Below are 9156 nucleotides of genomic sequence, written 5' to 3'. Positions count from 1 at the left end.
ACCCATCAAGCAAATGGTATCAAATTTGGCATGAGGTGGTAAATGGGAACGAGGGATATTTCTATTAATATTAGGCACCCCTCCCTCCTCTCAGTGGGGTTACAGGAAGGGGGGAGGGGGGCTACCTCACAATTTTTCATATAACTCGAAAACTAATCAAGATATTGGAACCAAATTTGGCACCGGAAGGTATTTGGATACGAAAAATATTTCAATGATTATTTCAGACCCCTCCCTCTTTCCAGTAGAAAGAGGGAGGGGGCCTCTTTTATACTTTTTTACATAACTCAAAAACTAATAAAGCAAATGGAACCAAATTTGGCATGGGAGGGTATTTGGATACGAAAGTTATTTGTATGATTATTTGAGACCCCTCCCTCTTTCCAGTAGGGAGATATAAAAGGGGGGAGGGGGTCTCTTTGATAATTTTTCACATAACTCAAAAACTTATTAAGCAAATGGAACCAAATTTGGCATGGGCGGGTATTTGGGAACGTGACATGTTCTAATGATTGTTTAAGATCCGCTCCTTCTTCCAGCGGGGAGAAAGGAAAGAAGGAAGAGAGTTTCATACAATTTTTACTGCATAACTCAAGGACTAAAGCAGCAAATGGAACCAAATTTGGCATGGAACGATATTTGGATAAGAGAAATGCTCCTTTGAATATTTGGTATTCCTCACTCCTTCAAAAAGGTGGATGAAAAGGGGAGGAGAGGTCTCCCTTACAATTTTCAGTATAACTGGAGAGTTGATCGAGTTGATTGAACCATATTTGGCATTTGAGGGTATTAGGATACGAGAAATTTGTCTATTATAAATTTAAGCCTTGCCTTTTTTCAGCGGAAAGATATAAAGGGAAAGGGGGGCTTCCATACAATTTTTCCGCATAACTATAGAATTGATCGAGCAAATGAAACCAAATTTGGCATCAAAAAGTATTTGAGTACGAAACATACTTTTTCTATGTGAAACAATTCCTTTCTTGCAGTAGGATGACAGAATTAGGAATATAGGAAGGGAAAAGGAAGCTTATATTTATATATTTTTTTTTTACAAAATCCGAGAAATGCACAAACTTAACATGGAAAATCAATTTGGTATGATTCTATGATTATCTGACACACCATTCTATTTTCAGTGAGTAGGTATATAGGAGGAGGGAGGTGAACCCAATACAATTTTGTTAGCATAAGTTCTCAATTTATGCTAACGAAGCCAACAAATGGGAACAAATATGGCATGGAACGGTTCTTGGTTACGAGATATGTTTCTACGATTGTTATAAACCCTTATGCTATACAGTGAAGAGAGGGGAAGAAAGGAGGAGGCTCCATATGCATTTTGTTGTAAAGCTTAAAAACTTATCAACTAATGGAACTATATTTGATATAAGTGGAGTTTTGGGAACAAAAAAAAATTGGTATTATTATTAAAGATCACGACCTTCAATCAGCAGGGGGTGAAGGGAAGGACAGGGGAGGGGGGGCTCCCTTATCAGTTTTTTTAAGCATAAATCCAGAACATTTCAAGCAAAAACAACCATATTTTATAAGTTAGATTGTTTGCGTACGATTAATTTGAGACCCTCCAAACAGATTAAAATTATCAGGTCTTTAACACAAATTTATAGAGCAAGATTCAGAATATTAGTTTAAGTTATCTTTGTGTTGAATTGTGTTGCTTATGAATTATGTTATAATTTGGTTTAAAATAATGCCAATAAAACAAGAAAAAATTGATTAATTTTTGAAAATATCATTTGATTTTGAAAGGTGTAGCAAAGCACACCGGGTCAGCTAGTTATTTATAATAAAATCTTTCAAAAGCTGCTTATTTATATCGTTATTAGAACTATACAAATTTATACTCCCAATAGTCATTGTATATTGCAATTTCGGTTATGTTTAGCTCTCCGTGTCTTATTTATGTAATAAAAAACTCACCTCAACTCTCACGAGCGAGCTTTTCACTTAGCTTTTTTTGTTTCGAACGGGTGCGAATTTGTTGAGCTTGAAGAAGGTCTGCTGTTTCCGGTATTCTGGAAAGCTCCGCATCTCCATCTGAAGAGTCCGATGAAGCAGCTTTCGGCAATGCTCTCCAATTTTCGGCGTCTTCATCTGGATTCTCCGAGAGAGTTTCCACCGCTCGCTCCGGGTTCGCGTCCTCATCAGCTGATGTAATTTCCACCACCTCACCCATTGTGTTCTCTTTTTGTTGTTGCTGTTGTGGCTGTTGTTCTTGTTGTTGTTGTTCTAGTTTCTCTGTTGCTTTCGGAACCAAGGTCACCATATTTAGTGACACATGAGCAGTAGAACTCGACCCTGCTGCAAAAACTTGACTGTATGATGGTGAGCTACTTTTTCCTGCTTCCCCCCCGCTTCCAGCATTGAGCTGTAGGCGTTCGTTCACCGTCTTTCTTTTAGGACAATCCTTTTTCATGTGGTTAGACGCTCCACAAGAAAAACATTTATTTTGAAGTCCATCATAGTAGGCTCGAGCTTGGAAGTGAAGTACGTTAAATGTTGCCGGTATTTCTCTGGAAACTTCCATATGGATGCCCCTCACTCCATTCCATATGGGGAAACCGGTATCGGCGCCATACCGTTCTCTCACCATACGATAGATTTTGCCATACTTATCCAGCACTTGAGCAACCTCCGAGTCTTGAATATGCGGTGGCAACCCGAACAAACGAACATATTTGACAGTGTCGTTTACTATTGTTACTAAGACTTCTATGGAGAGACCGTGTTCATATTCAAATCTCGCGCTACCAGTAACCTTCGAAAAAGCCAATTGCATGTCTTTTTCCGATTTAAATACAGCGTATACGCAGCACTCTTTAACTTCCTTGTACATAGCACTTAGAGTTTCAGGAGAAAACCCAACTTTCTTGAAGAAAGCAAAAATGTCCAAGTCCGATGGCATTTGTTTATCAGACCCGAAGTAAATCCGCAGTGAATTTGTGCGGAAATTCCGAATAACTACATTACTTCCAGTGGCCATTTTGTTTAACACGTCCGTTTATAAAGATGAAGGTTTCAACGATGAAACTAACAAAGGCAAATTTGCCTTGACAACAGGCACTAAGACTGCACTATGGAAACACGTCTTCTCACTTCAGCGTCCAAAAGAGAACTGATTGAGAAACAAGAGAGATCAATAGTGGGAAAGATCACATGTGGGATATACATGATCTACATGATGTTTCGATATAAGGTTCAGCAGTTGATTGGCGGAACTGCACATGGTCAATCGTGTTGGTCGATTCCATCACGTTTACCATGGGGTAGTTGGCTAACGCACCGTTGTACTGAAGGGGAGATTCCGAGTTCAAGTCCTGCCGGAAAGCCATTGTTTTTTCGTTTTTTGATACCTCATGTTTCTCTAATACTTTTCCATCACCTATGAAAATTTAAAAAATTATAAATCTGTTCCTTATCCTTTATTCATTCAACGATACAGAGTATAGGGAAGAATTCCATAAAGTGATTTTCCGGTAAAAACTTTACAGATTTTGTCAAGATTATCTTGTTCCGAAGATACAATTTGAAAAGAATTTTTTTTTCTGAAAATTGAATAGATAACATTATAACTACTGCAAACATTACAAAAGGAAGGTTTGTTTAATTTAATATTTGATACTGAAAATTTTGATCTATTTCATAACGTTGGTGAAGGCTGGAAAGCCATTTTCACTTGTGCATTAAAAAATAATCAAAATTGATTTTGGATTAAAATTTTTCAAAATTTCCGTTTTTTTACAAACCAATGAAATACACATTCTTACTTTTATAATTTTTTAGCCAAAAGTCACGAAAAATTTTTCACAGTCTTAAGAAAAAATGTTTGTTCAGTCAAAATTTTTTTTATCTAAATCTTTTTGATATTTTACACTTTTGCTAAAAAACGCACAGATTTTTGCCATGAATGTTTCCCTCATATTTTTAAAAGATAAACCGGAAACAGGAGCTTCTAAAAAAAATATAAATTTGCATTCAGTGTGCCTGAATAATACAAAATCAGTTTTTAAATTCTTCACACCGCGGAAAATGTGAATTTTGTTTTCTTGTGTTATAATTGTGAATTATTGAAAATAGAGATGTACCGAATATTCGGCACCGAATACTGCTCAAAAACCGTTAGGCTGAATATTCGGCTCACCGAATAGTTTAGCTAAGTATAAGGTCGAATTAGTTTTTAAAATTAATACAACAAAATAATAGACAAATTTTTCAAACGATTTTGGATCATTTGTAGGATATCCAAAAATAATGTTGAAAAAGCTACATAATCAGCTACTTAAGGTCTTAGTAAAACACTTTTGGTGTATCCGTGTATCTTTCACTGTAGACAGCTTTTTTTTTGATTATCGTTTATTCTAGATTTTCTTATTATATCCAGGCTTGCTTGCATTTATAATCAAGAATTCGAGAAAATTAAAATCTGGCCAGGATGCTAAAGATTGTTTAAAACTTCCCGGATTTTGTCCGGATTTATTCATTTTAACTGGTAAACCTTATAAAAAAAACTCAATTTTTTTTATGAAATCTTTGGGTTTTTTATACAAAAACGATTAAAAAATTTCAAAATGAACATAAATGTTCGTTTAATCCTTAGAAACGATTTTATCCCTGCTGCTGTAATTAAATGAAAACTGCAAATTAAAAGTTATGTTATTTAACTTTCCTCTTATATGTTTTTGGCCTACACTTTGTTCAAATCAGCTAGTTTTTTCAAACAATGTTCAAAAATTCGTTCTGAATTGCCCAACCGGTAGAAAATATGGTATGCTTAAGGTTTAAGATCATTGTTCTTTTAACAACTATTCAGAAGATATCTTGCTCTAATTCAAATTTCATCTAATTCGATACGAAACAAGCAATTTCAAACTGCTTAGCATCTGTTTCGACGTGTTTTATTGAAAACTTGACAGAATATTCGACCGAATATTCCACAGAACATTTGTTTGCCGAATAGTTCAAAACTTCAATATTCGGTACATCTCTACTTGAAAAGTTTTCTAAAATCTAAACTCCTAATATTTAATATTTTATTTCTGTCTGACAGTACCTACTTACATTTTTTTACGGTCATCCATAACACGACTGTTTGATGTGATAGATTTAAAAAAGAATTTAGTTAAAGCGGATCTAAAATTTAAATTTATATTTTTGAATTTTTTTGTTTAAGTGATCTTAACTTTTTTTTTTTAATATTTCCATGTGTACGATATATAGCTTCTAACTTAAGCTTTCTCAGGCATATATTGAATATATTTACGAGCACTTGATTACTGACTTACAGCCTTTTTCCGAAGCATGTTTTTCGGATTTTTTTTTTCTTAGAATTTAAATAACTTGAAAATTGATTATTATAACTGAATACGTTTTGAGAATTATATTTGAGTCACGTTACAACCTTGCCAGTACTATAAACTTAGTAAAAGTCGGTTGAGAAACAAAAGAGTTTGAGCGGAATAAGTGTTAGGGGCCATTTGACCCCCGGCGGTATAAATAGGTATCCTACATACGTTTTTAAAAATCTACAAACTTTAAATGAAAAATATGCACATTTTGAAAATAAAAATATTTATGAAGAAAAATTTGCGCAGAAACAATTATAAAAAGAGTTATAATCATTTGAATTCGAAAAATGTCATTTGACCCCATCCGGTACGTTTAGTGTTAAAACAGCTTCATACAACAACAAACAATAGCTTACATTTAGTTTTAAGTAGTTTTAAGTGTTGTAGTCTACAAGGTTTGACATAATAAATAAATGGTTTTTGGAATGGTTTAAAAACACCTGAAACATGTCAAAATGGATAAATTAATCATAGGAAGTCTGATAAGTGGTATTGACTTTCTAATCAAAACAATAATTCTTGCTTTAATGACCCTTACCTGCTAATTAAATTATGTTTGATGATATGTTCTAGTGACTTTTCTTAACTCGAAATAAAAGATGGTAGAGCTTCTCATTTAGAAAAAAAGGCAGCAAAATTTATCTATCCACCATTTTTAAATATTGCACCGAGAACGTACAGTTAGAGACTTATAGACACTAACTCAGAGGCAAGGTTGAATCGTCAAAATATTTTCTATGGAAAAATGGCAACAGCATCATTGTGTAAGTTTGTTGAGTTTGTTGCTCAACTGACCCGCATTCTTGGAGACTAATTTTTGCAGACAGAAGTAATTTTAAGCAATCATCTCAAGCTCCCCAGAGTCTTAAATTACAGAGCTCATGTAACAAGCAATGAATGTTAACAATTCGCTCCGATTTTAATTGGTGTCGTTAAATTAAAAACATCCGTCCATCTGCTGCAATCTGCAGAATCCTCAAAACTAGAACACACTGATAAGATAGCGCAAAATATTAGCGCAATTTGAGTAGAGTACCAGCAAACTGGCCGGGCATTTCTCATTTCTCCCTCTGTCTGGCCGCTCGCCAATAGCCGATTCAAACTTTTCTCCACCATGGGATCATCTCTTACGGAAAAGCAGCCAGCAAGCAACAGACAGAGGAAGGCTTGGGGTCCATCGTGTTCCGCCCAAGAAAGAAAGAAAGCCCCCCAGTCAGTTAAACTTGAACTTCGAAAGCGTACGGTTGTTGAGCTCGTTCGTTTCTTTCTGTACGCGCGTCGTTCGGGGGCTCCAAGAGTCTCTAAAAGTTGTCGTTTTTGACATCGAGACGGTTTATTAGAAATTGTTTGAACGTGCATATTAAAGACAGTTTTGGAGGTTAGATTTGGAGCAAAGGTTGGTGTGATTCATTGAAGGAGGAAAACTCTGTGGGGGTGGTCCTTTCTTGTGGGTGACTTGACACCTGACGCTGGTTGATTAGTGGGGGTGGTACTCAGCAAGTGGCACTTGGCAGTTGTTTTGAATGGTTGGCGCATTATTGGGTATGCTCACATGCTCACCTGGCGCGACGACAATCGAGAGACCGCAGCACCGCATTTTTTGGGGGGTCTTTGCTCTGGCCTGGGGGAGGTGGAATCAATCGAGTAAGACCCGTGAGGCGTATGGAATTGTGGCCTGTTGTTATTGTGCATTTCCACCACCAATCCCCGTAAGCGCCGCCGCCAGCCATTCTGTAAGCTCGCGCTGGTTTCGATTCAGTTTTTACAAGTTATTTAGTGGTCGCCTTGAAGAAAGCAGGCAGGCAGCTCATCGCTCTGATCGGTCCCGGTTTTTTTTTTAATGCTGCTGCTGTTGCTCCTCGTTCATACACATTTTCAACCAGGCGCAATTTCCGATGCGCGCGTCCAACTAGTTTTCGCCATTCGCCAGGCGTGTGTGATGTCTTGTGGCTTGTGAATTTAAGCTTTTTCTGATATCGAACGCCTCAAGAGTTTGTGTGTGAAAAGTGCGCTCGCGCGTTCGCGATTTTCCCCATTTGTTGTTGCTGCTGGACGAACAAGTTTCCAAGTCGCTGTGCTCCTTCGGAAAGTGCACTTTATTTTCTAGTTTTCAATCAAACTTGATTTCTATTTGCAGTCGCGCGCAAAGTCAATCTCAAAGTGCGCCTAGTGTAGTGGTGATTTAATTAGGCCCCCAAATGGATCATTTTTCTTTGATCTCCAAGCCCAAACTGAAGCAAGGCACCCAGGGCAATTGCCGAAGAAATTTAGGTCTCACCCAGGAATGACTAAACTGAAAAACATCGAAACTATTTCAGGGGCGATAATTTCCGGTGCTCAGTGAATCTCATTTTGGCTCGAAAAAAAAATTAAACATGTGATCAGGTGTTTATTGTTAACAGAAAAGAAGAAGACTTCTCGAGGTTTTTTTTTAAGTGCGGGGTAAAATGTGATAAATGAAACCTCAATGAAAAGAAGCGCAATAATAAGCGAAACATAAATCCATAAAAATCCATAAAACAAACAGTGAAAATCAGCCAACCGGATAAGTGATCCCGAAAAATCAACAATTTTACCTCGTTTCCGTTGAGATAGACAACAAATTGCACTCCAGCAGGAGACTTATTCTTCGCTGATGGGACTGAACTTCTATTACAATGGCCAACCCTAATCGCAAGAACACGATCCAGAGAATTAACATTGCAAATCAGGAACAGCGTGAGCAGTTTGGTCTTGAAGTCTGAAAGAAAGTCGAATTATGGTGTAATAATACACTTAGACTTGACATTACAGCTTTTAATCTGAATCGAGCTGAGCTTATTTAAAGCAACAAAAAGAGATTTTTTTAAATTTTTCATGAATTAGCAAGCTCGCAAAGATTCTAATTTTGTATTGTGAAATAAATTTGAAAACAACTATCTGTCATACAACAACAATTTGAAAAAGATAGAATAGTTGAATTTTTTTTTTAAATTTCAGTTTTTTCGATTCCAATCATATAACCCCTAACACATGTTTTTGTAAGAATTAAAAACAAGTGGATAGGGTGAGTGTACCTACTTTGGTCCTAGAGCCTACTTTAGTCCTAAAATGCCGAAAATGGTAAATAATTCATTTTGCTTGCAAAGGATAAAGATGCTGCTATGTGCACAATGAACTCTTATTCTTACTGAATCCTTCCATACCGCTTTTTGCCATAAAAAATCTTTCTCATAAAATTTTCAACGTTTTTAAAAATATGCCTTCTATTCAGTGGTAAATTAGACAGCTCAATTAGTGGGGTGCGTTTTGAGAAATGAGAGGAAATAAGGAAAAATCACGTTTTTTTAGTGTCCAAGCCAATATTTAAAGGGTTATTACTTTCACTATGAAGAATATAAACCAGATTACCTATTTTTCCTAAAATAAATAAAATCAATGGAAAACCCGGAAAATTTGTAAAGGGTCCAAATATAGGAGACTTTGACTTTGATGTTCCTTTTTTAGGCCTAACATCACAAAAATTTTGTGTGAATACCAAACAAATCAACAAAAGTGCGAATTTTTAATTGGGGCATAATTCAGAGTCAATATTGAACATATCTTACATTTTTTGCTAGCTTTACGCAAATAAACTATAAGTTAGTAGACATATAAAAACTTGAGCCATTTTTCTGCTGATAGAGCTGACGGGGAGTAAAAGTGTTTAAAATATTCATGACAGAAATGTTAGTTTTCTTAGTCGTTAAAAAGCTGTAATATTTTTTATGGTAATATTTAATTAAAAATTACACTTTTAACGAATTTG

At 35.9% G+C, this 9156-nt stretch overlaps 1 protein-coding gene across 3 annotated transcripts in view; it reads left to right on the top strand.

Moving 5' to 3' along the window:
- Positions 1-6585: 6585 nt before the first annotated feature.
- Positions 6586-9156, top strand: part of LOC129745879 (mucin-2-like) — a 158690-nt gene continuing 156119 nt past the window's right edge. Inside the window, exon 1 of one of the 3 annotated variants that reach the window (XM_055739251.1) lies at positions 6586-6765. The gene's annotated coding sequence lies outside the window, so the exon portion shown is untranslated. Of the gene's footprint in view, positions 6766-7792; positions 7812-9156 lie in introns of those variants that run through there. The other 2 variants (XM_055739253.1, XM_055739252.1) reach the window with 2 other exon arrangements.

This window comes from Uranotaenia lowii, chromosome 2 (assembly GCF_029784155.1).
Source record: "Uranotaenia lowii strain MFRU-FL chromosome 2, ASM2978415v1, whole genome shotgun sequence".
NCBI classification, from domain to species: domain Eukaryota; kingdom Metazoa; phylum Arthropoda; class Insecta; order Diptera; family Culicidae; genus Uranotaenia; species Uranotaenia lowii.
Note: the sequence above shows the minus strand (reverse complement) of the source record. Positions and strands in the feature narration are given on the sequence as shown.